The sequence below is a fragment of the Nerophis ophidion genome, linkage group LG02, assembly GCF_033978795.1.
Source record: "Nerophis ophidion isolate RoL-2023_Sa linkage group LG02, RoL_Noph_v1.0, whole genome shotgun sequence".
Taxonomy (NCBI): domain Eukaryota; kingdom Metazoa; phylum Chordata; class Actinopteri; order Syngnathiformes; family Syngnathidae; genus Nerophis; species Nerophis ophidion.
In genome coordinates, this window is record NC_084612.1 from 80,481,106 (window position 1) to 80,497,979 (window position 16,874).

The following is a 16,874-nucleotide window of genomic DNA, read 5'->3' on the forward strand; positions in this document are numbered from 1 at the left end:
TTTCCAATATTAATTGAACAAATTGCAAAAGATTCAGCAACACAGATCTCCAAAATACTGTATAATTATGCCGGTAAAGCAGACGACTTTTAGCTGTGTGTGTGTGCAGCGCTCATACTTCCTAAAAGCCCGTGATGTAATGTGTACACGTCATCATTACACGACGTTTTCAAGAAAAAACTCCCGGGAAATGTAAAATTGTAATTTAGTAAACTAAAAAGGCCGTATTGGCATGTGTTGCAATGTTAATATTTCATCATTGATATATAAACTATCAGACTGTGTGGTGGGTAGTAGTGGCTTTCAGTAGGTCTTTAACTATATTTACTGTAAGTCTAGCCGATATCGCATTGTTTAATAAATTAAAAGTGTTAAAATCTCACTATCAAGCTTTTACTACCCAGAAGGGCAATACAGAGTGTCGATTGCCACACTTTCTATGCATCAACAGGGAGATTTTGACTTCCTCCAACTAAATTTCAGATATTATTTTTAACAGTGTAGAGAAGCCCCGCTTTCGCAGGGCATCAAAAATTTGAGTTATATTCTTGTTGTTCCCATGGAAATCTTTAGTAAAAGGCGAAAGATTTATGCAATCTGAAGAGAAACAAGAGTTATCTGGCGTGGAAACGTACTGTGGCCAACGACATTCCCAGCCACAGCGAGGTAACACACGGTCTTAAGGTGGCACACTTGAATGAACCAACAACAACTGATGACATCCAATCACATTCACAGACAACGCAGTGCCACCTTAAAGGGGAACATCATCACAATTTCAAAAGGGTTAAAAACAATAAAAAATCAGTTCCCAGTGGCATGTTGTATTTTTTGAAGTTTTTTTAAAAATTTTACCGGTCTCCGAATATCCCTAAAAAAAGCTTTTAAAGTGCTTGATTTTCGCTATTTGCGATGCCACTATCCATTTCCCTGTGACGTCACACAGTGCTGCCAATGTAAACAAACAATGGGAATACCACAGCAAGATATAGCGACATTAGCTCGGATTCAAACTCGGATTTCAGCGATTTAAGCGATTCAACAGATTACGCATGTATTGAAACAGATGGTTGGAGTATGAAAGTATTGAAGAAGAAACTGAAGCTATTGAGCGAATAGCTATTGACACTATTCATAGTCATAGCATGGCCGAATAGCTGTGGTAAAATGTGCGGACCAAACGATCAGGACGTTCGCATCTTGTGACACGGGAGCAACTTAAATAAGTCGATTGGTAAGTGTGTGTTTCGCATTAAATCTGGGTGGAAGGAAACGTGATATAGTTGCAAATGCATCTACAGGTTATCCATACATCTCTGTAGCATGTCTGCTTTAGCACCGCCGGTAAATAGCATGTTAGCATCGATTAGCGTAGCATGTTAGCATCGATTAGGTGGCCGTCAACATCAACAAAACTCACCTTTGTGATTTTTTTGACTTTATCGTTGCAAATGCATCTACAGGTTATCCATACATCTCTGTGCCGTGTCTGCTTTAGCACCGCCGGTAAATAGCATGTTAGCGTCGATTAGCATAGCACGTTAGCCTCGATTAGCTGGCAGTCACGCCGCGACCAAATATGTCAGATTAGCACATAAGTCAACATCAACAAAACTCACTTTTGTTATTTTGTTGACTTTATCATTGCAAATGCATCTGCAGGTTATCCATACATCTCTGTGCCATGTCGGTCTTAGCATCGCCGGTAAAATGTGGAGACACTCTGGCACATTCAATGGGGGTCTGGGGGCAGACACTTTGGCATCTTCGGGCCAGTGGTGCAACTTGAATCCCTCCCTGTTAGTGTTGTTACACCCTCTGACAACACACCAACGAGGCATGATGTCTCCAAAGTTCCAGAAAATAGTCGAAAAAACGGAAAATAACAAAGCTGAGACCCAATGTTTACAATGGGTTGAAAATGAAAATGGCGGCTGTATTACCTCGGCGACGTCACATTCTGACGTCATCCCCTCCAGCGCGATACACAGAAATACGTTTAATTCGCCAAAATTCACCCATTTAGATTTCGGAAATCGGTTGAAAAAAATATATAGTATTTTTTTTGCACCATCAAGGTATATATTGACGCTTACATAGGTCTGCTGATAATGTTCCCCTTTAAATATATCAACACATTTTAGTCTTCTGGCTTTACTGCACTATTTTCTGGCTTGCACGCTAAGGATTCTGGGAATTACATACAACACGCTTTTATTTCAAATAGAAGTTCTGTATAACAAGTAGTGTAACATACAACAAGAATATATAATCTGTTTTGGCTTCACTTACATTTGTTTTTTAACACATAACGGTTTTAATTTGGTATATCCTCCAATGATGTTGAACTTTTATTTTGAAAATTGTTGGACATCCTGCAGACGACAGCGGGAGGCAGCGTGCAGGTAAAAAGGTATCTAAAGCTTAAACCAAAAATAAACAAAAGGCGAGTGCCCCTAAGAAAAGGCTTTGAAGCTTAGGGATGTCTATGCAGAATGAAACTGAAACTGAACTGGGTGACAAAGTAAACAAAAACAGAATGCTGGACGACAGCAAAGACTTACAGCGTGTGGAGCAGAGACGGCGTCCATAAAGTACATCCGTACATGACATGACAATCAACAATGTCCACACCAAAAAAAGATCGCAACAACATAAATATTCTTGATTGCTACAACAAAGTATATGCGGGGAACAGCGCTCAAAGGAAGACATGAAACTGCAACACGAAAATGCAAGAAAAAACAAAACAAAACAGGAAAAGCCACCAAAATAGAAGCACAAGACAAGAACTAAAACACTACACACGGGAGCAAAACTATAAAAGTAAAAATAAGTCAGGGTGTGATGTGACAGGTGGTGACAGTACACCTACTTTGAGACAAGAGCTATAGTGATGCATGTTTGGTTATGCTTTAAATTCACCTTTAACATCTTTTTATCCTCGACTGAGTTTCATTTCTTCATGTTTTCTGTTGGTGGTGTGCCTCCAGATTTTTTATATGAAAAAAATGCGCCTTGGCTCAAAAAAATTTGAAAAACACTGTTACACTACTTGTTATATAGAAGGTCTCTAAAATGTGTTGATATATTTAAGGTGGCACTGCGTTGTCTGTGAATGTGATTGGATGTCATCAGTTGTTGTTGGTTCATTCAAGTGTGCCACCTTAAGACCGTGTGTTACCTCGCTGTGGCTGGGAATGTCCTTGGCCACAGTACGTTTCCACGCCAGATCACTCTTGTTTCTCTTCAGATCGCATAAATCTTTCGCCTTTTACTAAAGATTTCCGTGGGGAGGAACAACAAGAGTATAACTCAATTTTTTAACGCCCTGCCAAAGCGGGGATTTTTATACACTGTTAAAAATCAACTACAGAGAGATCGATATAGCAAGTCGAATTCTCCCCATTAATGACGTAATTATACTGATATCGACACTCTGTAATGCCCATTCGGGTTATAAATGTATGGTAAGGGATGTTTCTTACGAGGCGATTTCGACGATGTCTTACTGTAAATTTATCTAACGTGTCTGCAAAATGGAAAAAAGTAGAATCTTCTCAAATAATTACGTATATTAAAGTAATAACAGTAATATTATCAGGGAAAAATTGAGCAAAACATTTGAATTAAAAGACAAAAAGCTGACATTTTTATACTAATATATATAGTCTTTTATAACAACATTTTGTTTTTTAATGCATATAATATTTGTTTTTAACATTTAAAAAAATATGTCCATCCATTTCCTACCGCTTATTCCCTTTAGGGGTTGTGGGGGGGCATTGGCGCCTGTCTCAGCTACAGTAGGGCGGAAGGCGGCTTAGACCCTGGACAAGTCGCAACTCATCGCAGGGCCAACACAGATAGACAGACAACATTCACACTCACATTCACACACTAGGGACCATTTAGTGTTGCCAATCAACTTATCCCCAGGTGCATGTCTTTGGAAGTGGGAGGAAGCCGGAGTACCCGGAGGGAACCCACGCAGTCACGGGGAGAACATGCAGACTCCACACAGAAAGATCCCGAGCCTGGATTTGAACCCAGGACTGCAGGATCCTCGTATTGTGAGGCAGACGCACTAACCCCTCTGCCACCGTGAAAATATATATCAAATGAAATGTCCCCTCATACTTTTCAGTATGTGGCCTTAAGTAGAAAAAGGTTGGATCTGAAATATTAGAAGCGTTTCAAATAAAATGTACTGAAAATATATACTATGTTTAGCTAGTTAATTTAAAAAAAAAATGCTAACTTATCAATTGATTTAAAAAAATCACAACCACAATAAACAATGCTAAATATTTAACTGAATATGAATATTTTTGTGGAAGTATACTTTTAGACACACCAGGTTATGCAGTTACACAATCGTAACATTATTATTCATTTTTATTTTATTCTTACTTCGGATAAAAATAACAGTCAATTTAGAGTAAAAAAAAGAGCCAAAAGTCGGTATGTAATGAGAAAAAGATGAAATATTTTAACTAATAATGAATAATAAGACTCAGTTACCTATAACACAAAAACTAAAAATATGCCCTCTTGGTGGAAAACATTTGTTGTTTTTATTTCTTTGTTATATTCCAACACGTTTATTAGTCAGTCACTGTGCAAATAACAATATATTTTACAGTAAAAAACTGAGAGCTCAGTTTCTAGAATTTTACTGTAAAAAAAAACGTAGTACCGTTTTTTAATTGATAGTAATATGCTGTAAAAAAAACAAAAAAAAAACAGTGAATTTTATAATAAAATTGTGGCGACTGAACTGCCAGTTATTTTTTACTGCAAAATGTGAAGAAATATTTCTGCAGGTTGTGTAAAAAAAAAAAAAGAAATACACCAGGTACCATTAAAGTACATAAGCAATTGTATAATTTAGCAAGTAACTACATAATCTCTCACGACACACGAGAACATGTATATGTTTATATTTATGTGTGAATGTCAGCTAAATCCACATCTTGTAATCTGTTTTGGCTTCGCTTCATATTTATTTTTTGAACACATAACGGCTTTATTTTGGTATTTCCTGCCACGATGTGGAGCTTTTATTTTGAAGGTCGGCGGACATCCCGTTGTTGGTGCAAGACATAGATGTACGTTACGTGTTGTGGAGTTAATTATTGGGGTTTAAATGGCTTTAACTTATTGTAATGCTGATGTTTACTATGTTGAAATGTCTTATATCAAGGTCGGTAAGTGTAGTTATGGGGACGTTTTGAGTGGGGAGAAAAGAAAGATAACTACAAAGTGAAGCCATCGCTACTGATCGATCCACGCATGCGCGAAAGTTACCTCACTTCCTGTACTTACTTTTTCTTTTACGACGGAGCCTTGCGACGTCATGTTTTGGGATATTTAAATGTTTTTGAAAATTGCAATTTAGTAAACTAAAAAGGCCGTATTGGCATGTGTTGCAATGTTAATATTTCATCATTGATATATAAACTATCAGACTGCGTGGTGGGTAGTAGTGGCTTTCAGTAGGTCTTTAACTATATTTACTGTAAGTCTAGCCCAGGGGTGCCCATTACGTCGATCGCGAGCTACCAGTCGACCGCGGGGGGTGTGTCAGTCGATCTCGAGCCAGGCTTTTAAAAAAAATAGACCTAAAAATGAGTGATCATCAATCTTCACCAAGACGTCACTTAAATGACATTCACGGTACCCGAGGGTCTTGTGAGATGACGCTGGCTGCTGCAAGATCAGTATTATGAAAATATGACCGAGAGGAAGGCGAGAAACACTTTTTATTTCAACAGACTCTCGCGCCGTACCTTCCGTCAAAACTCTAAAGGCCGACTGCACATTTCCTATCTTCACAATAAAAGCCCTGCTTCATGCTGCCTGCGCTAACTAAATACAGAGTCTCGGAAAACTGGCGTGCACAAGCGATCCCTCAGAAAGCTGGCGTGCACATCACTTGTGCACGCCAGTTTTCCGAGACTCTTATTTTGTTAGCGCAGGCAGCATGAAGCAGGGCTTTTATTGTGAAGATAGGAAATGTGCAGTCGGCCTTTAGAGTTTTGACGCCTTCCTCCCTGTCATTTTTTCATAATAATGAACTGGCAGCAGCCAGCGTCATCTCACAAGACCCTCGGGTGCCGTGAATGTCAATCAAGCAAGCTACGGAATTTGCCGCCAATGTTTTTCTTGTAAAGTGTATGGAAGCTGGATGAATTAGATGCCAAAAACCAACCACTTTCATGTGGTATTGTACAGAAAGGACAACTTTTTTTCTCCTCCATTTGAAAATGTGGGTGTTATCATCATTACTGTCTGATTCCAATCAATGCAAGTCATCAGAATCAGGTAATACACCAACTTATATTCTTGTCTTCGTGAAAGAAAGACATCTATATGTGTTACACATGCTTGTATTATCATTAAACACATTCAACTTGTTTACAAAAATGTCTCTTTCATAAATAAATAAATATAAATGATATTTATATAAATGAGGTAGATCCCCTCGAGTTGGTCAATTGAAAAGTAGCTCGCCTGCAGAAAAAGTGTGGGCACTCCTGGTCTAGCCGATATTGCATTGTTTAAATAAAAAATGGTTATATTTCACTATCAAGTGTTTACAACCTGAAGGTCTTTGCGGTATGGAGACATTCACACTTTCTTTGCTTCATTGGGGAGATTGTGAATCCCTCCCGAACAATGTTTAGCTATTGTTTTCCACAGAGTAGAGAAGCCCCGCTTTCGCAGGGCATCAAAAAATTGAGTTATACTCTTGTTGTTCCTCCCCACGGAAATCTTTAGTAAAAGGCGAAAGATTTATGCGATCTGAAGAGAAACAAGAGTGATCTTGCGTGGAAACGTACTGTGGCCAAGGACATTCCCAGCCACAGCGAGGTAACACACGGTCTTAAGGTGGCACACTTGAATGAACCAACAACAACTGATGACATCCAATCACATTCACAGACAACGCAGTGCCACCTTAAATATATCAACACATTTTAGTCTTCTAGCTTTACTGCACTATTTGCTGGTTTGCAGCAATAGTCCGTCGCTATCAATATCCTCAAACACGAATCTTTCATCCTCGCTCAAATTAATGGGGAAATTGTTGTTTTCTCGGTCCGAATAGCACTTTTTGTTGGAGGCTCCCATTAAAAACAATGTGAATATGTGAGGAGTCATCAGTATGTGACGTCATCGTCTGTGACTTCCGGTAAACGCAGGACTTTTCTCTTAGCACCTAAAGTTGTGAACTTTATCCTGGATGTTCTCTACTAAATCCTTTCAGCAAAAATATGGCAATATTGCCAAATGATGAAGTATGACACCTAGAATGGACCTGCTATCCCCGTTTAAATAAGAACATCTCATTTCAGTAGACCTTTAAAGATGGGAGTCAATGGCGCCCCCGTGCGTCAATATTTAGAATGACAGCATTTAAATGAAAGTTATCAAAAATATGGCGGTAATACTCCCTGATTTTTTAAAATCCACCCCATGTTCATGTTTGTATTATTTTCTGTTTTACTCCCATGTAAGCACTTTTTCAAAAACATTTAAATATTCCAAAACATGACGTCACAAGGCTCCGTCGTAAAAAAAAAAAGTACAGGAAGTGAGGTAACTTTCGCGCATGCGTGGATCGATCAGTAGCGATGGCTTCGCTTTGTAGTTATCTTTCTTTTCTCCCCTCTCAAAACGTCCCCATAACTACACTTACCGACCTTGATATAAGACATTTCAACATGGTAAACATCAGTATTACAATAAGTTAAAGCCATTTAAACCCCAATAATTAACTCCACAACACGTAACGTACATCTATGTCTTGCGCCAACAACGGGATGTCCGCCGAGCTTCAAAATAAAAGCTCAACATCGTGGCAGGAAATACCAAAATAAAGCCGTTATGTGTACAAAAAATACATATGAAGCGAAGCCAAAACAGATTACAAGATGTGGATTTAGCTGACATTCACACATAAATATAAACATATATATGTTCTCGTGTGTCGTGAGAGATTATGTAGTTACTTGCTAAATTATACAATTGCTTATGTACTTTAATGGTACCTGGTGTATTTCTTTTTTTTTTTACACAACCTGCAGAAATATTTCCTCACATTTTGCAGTAAAAAAATAACTGGCAGCTCAGTTCACTGTTTTTTTTTTTTCGTTTTTTTTTTACAGCATATTACTATCAATTAAAAAACGCTACTACGTTTTAAAAAAAAAAAATTCTAGATATGCAGTAAAGCTAGAAGACTAAAATGTGTTGATATATTTAAGGTGGCACTGCGTTGTCTGTGAATGTGATTGGATGTCATCAGTTGTTGTTGGTTCATTCAAGTGTGCCACCTTAAGACCGTGTGTTACCTCGCTGTGGCTGGGAATGTCCTTGGCCACAGTACGTTTCCACGCCAGATCACTCTTGTTTCTCTTCAGATCGCATAAATTTTTCGCCTTTTACTAAGGATTTCCGTGGGGAGGAACAACAAGAGTATAACTCAATTTTTTGATGCCCTGCGAAAGCGGGGCTTCTCTACACTGTTAAAAGTAATATTGGAAACTTATTTGGAAGAAGTCAAAATCTCCCTGTTGTTGCAAGGAAGGTATGGATATCGACACTCTGTATTGTTCTTCCGGGTTATAAACGCTGGATAGTGAGATATAACACTATTATTACTAAACAATGTGATGTCGGTTAGACATATATATATCCATCCATCCATTTTCTACCGCTTATTCCCTTTCGGGGTCGCGGGGGCCAGCGGCGCCTATCTCAGCTACAATCGGGCGGAAGGCAGGCGGAGTACCCGGAGGGAACCCACGCATTCACGGGGAGAACATGCAAACTCCACACAGAAAGATCCCCAGCCTGGATTTGAACCCAGGACTGCAGGAGCTTCGTATTGTGAGGCAGACGCACTAACCCCTCTTCCACCGTGAAGCCTATATATATATATATATATATATATATATATATATATATATATATATATATATATATATATATATATATATATATATATATATATATATATATATATATATATATATATATATATATATATATATATATATATATATATATATATATATATATATATATATATATATATATATATATATATATATATATATATATATATATATATATGTATGTATGTATGTATATATATATATATACATACATATATATATATACATATATTTCTCCAATCTGATACAAATTTTAGAGCTTTGAGTAAAAAAAAAAAAAAAACATTTATAATTTCCGATCTGATACCAACTTTAGAGCTTTGCGTAAAAAAATTTAAAAAGAGAAAAAAATAGATTTCCGATCTGATGCCGATTTTAGAGCCTTGAATAAAAAAAACATTTAAAAAAATGATATATATATATATAGATGTATATCCGATCTGATGCCAATTTTATAGCTGAGTAAAAAAAAAAGACATTAAAAAATTCTAAATATTTTGATTTTCAATCTGATGCCCATTTTAGAGCCTTGAGTAAAATAAAAATTAAATAAATAAAAACATTGTTAATTTCCAATCTGACACCAATTTTAGAGCCTTGTGTTAATTTGTTTTTTAAAAAGACAGAAAAAATTATTTCCTATCTGATGCAGATTTTAGAGCTAAGAGAAAAAAAGAGAAAAAGAACAAATGGATTTCCAACCTGATACAAATTTTAGAGACTTGAGTAAAATAAAAAATAAAAAAAAGGATTTCTGATCTAATACTAATTTTAGAGCCTTGAGTAAAATAAGAAAAAAAACACAAAAAAAAACCATTGTTATTTTCCGATCAGAGACCGATTTTTAAAGCCTCGAGTGAAAAAAAAAATTTTAAAAATGAAAAACTTTTTGATTTTCGATCTGATACCAATTTTAAGAACTTGAGTAAAAAATAAAAATAAAATAAAACATTGATTTCCGATCTGATACCGATTTTAAAGAATAGAGTAAAAAAGTATATAAAAAAGTTTTTTCGATCAGATACCAACTTTAGAGACTCGAGTCAAATAAAAAATAAATTAATTAAAAAAACCTTGATTTCCGATCTGATAACAATTTTAGAGTCTTGACTTGAAAAAAAAGTGGAAAAAAAAAATTTCTGATCAGATACCGATTTTAGAGTCCTGAGTAAAAAAAAACGTAAAAATTCAAAACATTTTGATTTTCGATATGATACCAATTTTAGAGCCATGAGTAAAACAAAATATTTTCGATCAATTTAGTAAACTAAAAAGGCCGTATTGGCATGTGTTGCAATGTTAATATTTCATCATTGATATATAAACTATCAGACTGTGTGGTGGGTAGTAGTGGCTTTCAGTAGGTCTTTAACTATATTTACTGTAAGTCTAGTCCATACCGCATTGTTTAAAACAATAAAAAGTGTTATATCTCACAATCAAGTGTTTACAACCCAGAAGGGCGATACAGAGTGTCGACATCCACACTTTCTTTGCATCACAAGGGAGATTTTGACTTCCTGTGACTAAATTTGAGTTATTATTAACATTTATTAACAGTGTAGTGAAGCCCCGCTTTCGCAGGGCATCAAAAACTTTAGTTATACTCTTGTTGTTCCTCCCCACGGAAATCTTTAGTAAAAGGCGAAAGATTTATGCGATCTGAAGAGAAACAAGAGTGATCTGGCGTGGAAACGTACTGTGGCCAAGGACATTCCCAGCCACAGCGAGGTAACACACGGTCTTAAGGTGGCACACTTGAATGAACCAACAACAAAAAAATCTAAAATAATATATTTTATAACAAAATTTGTGTAATAGGTGACTAAGTATGTTACTAATATTAGTTTAAAAATGTCAGCCTTTCTCATTAAAATACAATTGTTTTACTTTTTTTTTTTTAAATATACAAATGTTATTTAATATTTCAAAGTATGTCTATCGGTTCGTTGTCGCCGATACCAAGTAAGAATCGCACATCATTAGTTATTTAAGATTTTCTGATTCCGATTGATGATGTATAATGTTGATCGTCTAATATCAGCTCACAATGTCTACTGTTAATATTATTTTGAACAAAGTAGAGAAGCCCCGCTCTCGCAGGGCATCAAAAATTGAGTTATATTATTGTTTTTCCTCCCCACGGAAAACTTTAATAAAAGGCGAAAGATTTAGGCGATCTGAAGAGAAACAAGAGTGATCTGCCATACAACACGCTGTCATTTCAAATAGACGTTCTATATAACAAGTAGTGTAACATACAACAAGAATATATAATCTGTTTTGGCTTCACTTCATGTTTGTTTTTTAACACATAACGGTTTTATTTTGGTATTTCCTCCCATGATGTTGAACTTTTATTTTGAAGATCGTTGGACATCCTGTTGTCGACGCAAGAGGCACATCGACGTGTTGTGAAGTCAACTTTTGGGCTTTAAATGGCATTTACGTATTCATAATGCTGATGTTTAGTATGTTGACATGTCTTATATCAAGGTCGGTAAGTGTGGTTTTTTGAAGGTTTTGAGTGGGTTGAAAAGCAAGACAATTAGACATAGATCTAAGTTCCAGGAAGTCGCGTGTATTAAAAAAAATCCACATTTTACAAAATAAATTAAAACCTTTAACGATGGGAGTCAATGGCGCCCCCGTGCGTCGATAATCAGAATGACAGAATTTAAATGAAAGTTATTAAAAATACGGCGATAATACTCCCTGATTTTTTTTAATCTACCCCATGTTCATTTCTACTGAAATGAGATGTTCTTATTTAAACGGGGATAGCAGGTCCATTCTAGGTGTCATACTTCATCATTTGGCAATATTGACATGTTTTTGCTGAAAGGATTTAGTAGAGAACATCCAGGATAAAGTTCCCAACTTTTGGTGCTGACAAAAAAGTCCTGCCTTTACCGGAAGTCACAGACGATGAGGTCACATGTTGATGGCTCCTCGCATATTTACATTGTTTTTAATGGGAGCCTCCAACAAAAAGTGCTATTCGGGCCGAGAAAACAACATGATTTCTGAAATTTAATCAAAGCAAGTCAAAATCTCCCTGATGATGCAAAGAAAGTGTGGATATCGACACTCTGTATCGCCCTTCCAGGTTGTAAATGATTGATAGTGAGATATAACACTTTTTATTTTATAAACAATGCAATATCGGCTAGACTTACAGTAAATATAGTTAAAGACCTACTGAAAGCCACTACTACCCACCACGCAGTCTGATAGTTTATATATCAATGATGAAATATTAACATTGCAACACATGCCAATACGGCCTTTTTAGTTTACTAAATTACTCATGGCTCTAAAATTGGTATCATATCGAAAATCAAAATGTTTTGAATTTTTACGTTTTTTTTTACTCAAGGCTCTAAAATCGGTATCGGATCAGAATTTTTTTTTTTCCACTTTTTTTTCAAATCAAGGCTCTAAGATTGTTATCAGATCGGAACTCAAGGTTTTTTTATTGATTAATTTTTTATTTGACTCGAGTCTCTAAAGTTTGTATCTGATCGAAAAAACTTTTTTTTTTTACTCTATTCTTTAAAATCAGTATTAGATCGGAAATCAATGTTTTATTTTATTTATATGTTTTACTCAAGTTCCTAAAATTGGTATCAGATCGAAAATCAAAAAGATTTTCATTTTTTAAAATGTTTTCTTCACTCGAGGCTTTAAATTTGGTATCAGATCGGAAATCATTTTTACTCAAGTCTCTAAAATTTGTATTAGGATGGAAATCCATTTTTTCTTTTTCTCTTTTTTTTCTCTTAGCTCTAAAATCTGCATCACATCGGAAATAAATTTTTTGTCTTTTAAAAAAAAAAAATTAACACAACGCTCTAAAATTGGTGTCAGATTGGAAATTAACAATGTTTTTTTTTTTATTTCTTTTTTATTTTACACAGGGCTCTAAAATGGGTATCAGATTGAAAATCAAAATGTTTTGAATTTTTTAATGTCTTTTTTTTTTTACCCATAGCTATAAAATTGGCATCAGATCGGAAATATATATATATATATATATATATATATATATATATATATATATATATATATATATATATATATATATATATATACTTTTTTAAAAGTTTAAAACATTTTTTTATTCAAGGCTCTAAAATCGGCATCAGATCGGAAATCAATTTTTTTCTCTTTTAAAAATTTTTACGCAAGGCTTTAAAGTTGGTATCAGATCAGAAATTAAAAATGTTTTTATTTATTTATTTATTTTTTTACTCAAAGCTCTAAATTTTGTATCAGATCGGAGATATATATATATATATTATATTTAAGGTGGCACTGCGTTGTCTGTGAATGTGATTGGATGTCATCAGTTGTTGTTGGTTCATTCAAGTGTGCCACCTTAAGACCGTGTGTTACCTCGCTGTGGCTGGGAATGTCCTTGGCCACAGTACGTTTCCACGCCAGATCACTCTTGTTTCTCTTCAGATCGCATAAATCTTTCGCCTTTTACTAAAGATTTCCGTGGGGAGGAAAACAAGAATATTACTCAATTTTTCAATGTCCTGTGAAAGCGGGGCTTCAATCTATTCTCAAGATAAATAAATCTAGACTATTTAAGATTTGCAGTAGTCAATATCCCGTGTTTCCCGTCCTAACTTCAATTCTGATATATTTAGAGGCCCACAATTCCGACTTTGTGTCGGCGGTATCGACCCGAAGATAAATAACGTGCCTGCTCAAATGTCAATAAATGTGTATTATCAAATAACGTTTGTCTTTTTAAAAATTCAACAGTAAAACAACTGGAATTTAATAAAAAAAAGCCGACATTTTTAAACTAATATTAGTAACGTACGTAATCACCTATTACACAAGTTTTGTTTATAAATATATTATTTTAGATTAAAAAAAAAACATTACTCTTTTTCACTGGGGGCCACATCGCTGTTATGTAACTTTGAATACTTTATGATTGTACGTTTATTCATCGCATTAAATTATACAATTGCGTAATATTTTAATGTTACCTGGTGTATTTTTTTTTTTTACATAACCTGTAAAAATATTTCTTCAGGTTTTGCAGTAAAAAAATAACTGGCAGCTCAGTTGCCACAATTTCGTTACAAAATTTACTGTTTTTTTTTTTTTTTTTTACAGCAAATTACTGTCAATTAAAACAACAATACTGCACATTTTTTACAGTAAAATTCTAGCAACTGAGCTGTCAGTTTTTTACTGTAAAATATATTGTCATTTTCACAGTGACTGACTAATAAAAGTGTTGGAAAATAACAAAGAAATAAAAACAACAAATGTTTTCCACCAAGGGGGCATATTTTTAGTTTTTGTGTTATAGGTGACTGAGTCTATTATTATTAATTATTAGTTAAAACATTTCAGCTTTTTCTCATTACATACCGATTTTTGGCTCTTTTTTTTCTCTAAATTTACTGTTATTTTTATCCGATGTAAGAATAAAATAAAATGAATAATAATGTTACCATTATGTAATTGCATAACCTAGTGTTTCAAAAAGTATACTTCCACCAAAATATTCATATTCAGTTAAATATTTAGCATTTTTTATTGTGGTTGTTGTGATTTTTTTAATCAATTCATAAGTTAGTTTAAAAAAAAAAAATTAACTAGCTAAACATGGTTTGTATTTTCAGTATATTTTATCTGAAACGCTTCTAATATTTCAGATCTAACCTAAAGGCCACATACTGAAAAGTATGAGGGGCCATTTTATTATTATTATTTTTTTAAATGCCAAAAACAAATATTATATGCATTCAAAGACAAGATGTTGTTATAAAAGACTATATATATTAGTATAAAAATGTCAGCTTTTTGTCTTTAAATTCAAATTTCTTGCTCTTTTTTCCCTTGCAATTTTACTGTTGTTTTTTTTTTACGTAATTTTTTCAGAAGATTCAACTTTTTTCAATTTTAGCAGACACGTCAAAGGCCTACTGAAATTAGATTTTCTTATTTAAAGGGGGATAGCAGGTCCATTCTGTGTGTCATACTTCATCATTTAGGATTTAGTAGAGAACATCCACAAAAACGACAATTTCCCCATTAATTTGAGCGAGGATGAAAGATTCGTGTTTGAGGATATTGATAGCGACGGACTAGAAAAAAAAAAAAACGTGATTGCATTGAGATGGATTCAGATGTTTTTAGACACATTTACTAGGATAATTCTGGGAAGTCCCTTATCTTTCTATTGTGTTGCTAGTGTTTTAGTGAGTTTAACAGTACCTGATAGTCGGAAGTGTACGTCCACGTTTGTCTTGACGCAGCTAGTGTCTCAGGGAAGTCGACGGCAGCTGTACGGACGGCACAAGCTCAGCTGATATCCGGTAAGAGGCGACTTTTTAACCACAATTTTCTCACCGAAACCTGCTGGTTGACATGTAGTCGGGAACCATGTTGGCTTGACTGCGCTGTGATCCATAGTAAAGTTTCAGCTCCGGGAATCTTAAACAAGGAATCACCGTGTGTTTGTGTGGCTAAAGGCTAAAGCTTCCCAACTCCATCTTTCTACTGTGACTTTTCCAATATTAATTGAACAAATTGCAAAAGATTCAGCAACACAGATCTCCAAAATACTGTATCATTATGCCGGTAAAGCAGACGACTTTTAGTTGTGTGTGTGTGCAGCGCTCATACTTCCTAAAAACCCGTGACATCACGCGTACACGTCATCATTACACGAAGTTTTCAAGAAAAAACTCCTGGGAAATTTAAAATTGCAATTTAGTAAACTAAAAAGGCCGTATTGGCATGTGTTGCAATGTTAATATTTCATCATTGATATATAAACTATCAGACTGCGTGGTGGCTAGTAATGGCTTTCAGTAGGTCTTTAAGTATATTTACTGTAAGTCTAGCCCATATCGCATTGTTTAAAAAAAAATTAAAAACTTATATATATTTCCGATCTGATGCCAATTTTATAGCTATGAGTAAAAAACAAAGACATTAAAAAATTCAAAACATTTTGATTTTCAATCTGATACCCATTTTAGAGCCTTGAGTAAAATAAAAAATAAATAAATAAAAACATTGTTAATTTCCAATCTGACACCAATTTTCGAGCCTTGTGTTAATTTTTTTAAAAAGACAAAAAATTGATTTCCGATCTGATGCAGATTTTAGAGCTAAGAGAAAGAAAAAAAACAGAAAAAAGGAGAAAAAGAAAAAATGGATTTCCAACCTGATACAAATTTTAGAGACTTGAGTAAAGTAAAAAAGAAAAAAAAAGATTTCCGATCTGATACCAATTTTAGAGCCTCGAGTAAAATAAGAAAAAAACAAAAAAAAAAACATTGTTATTTTCCGATCTGAGACCGATTTAAAAGAATGGAGTAAAAAAGTATTTAAAAATTTTTTTTTCGCTTAGACACCATTTTAGAAACTCGAGTCAAATAAAAAATAAATTAATTAAAAAAAACCTTGATTTCCGATCTGATACCAATTTTTAAAGCCTTGAGTAAAATAAGGGGAAAAAAACAAAACATTGTTATTTTCCGATCTGAGACCGATTTTAAAGCCTCGAGTGAAAAAAACATTTTTAAAAATGAAAAACTTTTTGATTTTCGATCTGATACCAATTTTAAGAACTTGAGTAAAAAATAAAAATAAAATAAAACATTGATTTCCCATCTGATACCGATTTTAAAGAATGGAGTAAAAAGGTATACAAAAAAAAGTTTTTTCGATCAGATACCAATTTGAGACTCGAGTCAAATAAAAAATAAATTAATAAAAAAAACCTTGATTTCCGATCTGATAACTATTTTAGAGTCTTGACTTAAAAAAAAAGTGGGGAAAAAAAAAAAATTCTGATCCGATACCGATTTTAGAGCCTTGAGTAAAACAAAATATTTTCGATCAATTTAGTAAACTAAAAAGGCC

At 34.4% G+C, this 16,874-nt stretch overlaps 1 protein-coding gene, 1 long non-coding RNA gene, 6 other non-coding genes and 1 pseudogene across 9 annotated transcripts in view; 4 read left to right on the forward strand and 5 right to left on the reverse strand.

Moving 5' to 3' along the window:
• Positions 1-16,874, reverse strand: part of slc7a6 (solute carrier family 7 member 6) — a 260,369-nt gene that overhangs the window by 77,432 nt on the left and 166,063 nt on the right. The gene's annotated exons all lie outside the window — the stretch shown is intronic.
• Positions 1-16,874, forward strand: part of LOC133546593 (uncharacterized) — a 242,783-nt gene that overhangs the window by 59,754 nt on the left and 166,155 nt on the right. The gene's annotated exons all lie outside the window — the stretch shown is intronic.
• Positions 508-615, reverse strand: LOC133548361 (U5 spliceosomal RNA; annotated as a pseudogene).
• On the forward strand, positions 3,234-3,347 carry LOC133548317 (U5 spliceosomal RNA). The gene has a single exon (XR_009805853.1). It is a non-coding gene; the product is annotated as a U5 spliceosomal RNA (small nuclear RNA).
• On the reverse strand, positions 6,714-6,827 carry LOC133548381 (U5 spliceosomal RNA). The gene has a single exon (XR_009805912.1). It is a non-coding gene; the product is annotated as a U5 spliceosomal RNA (small nuclear RNA).
• Positions 8,410-8,523, forward strand: LOC133548348 (U5 spliceosomal RNA). The gene has a single exon (XR_009805882.1). It is a non-coding gene; the product is annotated as a U5 spliceosomal RNA (small nuclear RNA).
• LOC133548330 (U5 spliceosomal RNA) lies at positions 10,535-10,648 on the reverse strand. Its single transcript, XR_009805865.1, has one exon. It is a non-coding gene; the product is annotated as a U5 spliceosomal RNA (small nuclear RNA).
• LOC133548360 (U5 spliceosomal RNA) lies at positions 11,054-11,164 on the reverse strand. The gene has a single exon (XR_009805894.1). It is a non-coding gene; the product is annotated as a U5 spliceosomal RNA (small nuclear RNA).
• Positions 13,416-13,526, forward strand: LOC133548354 (U5 spliceosomal RNA). Its single transcript, XR_009805888.1, has one exon. It is a non-coding gene; the product is annotated as a U5 spliceosomal RNA (small nuclear RNA).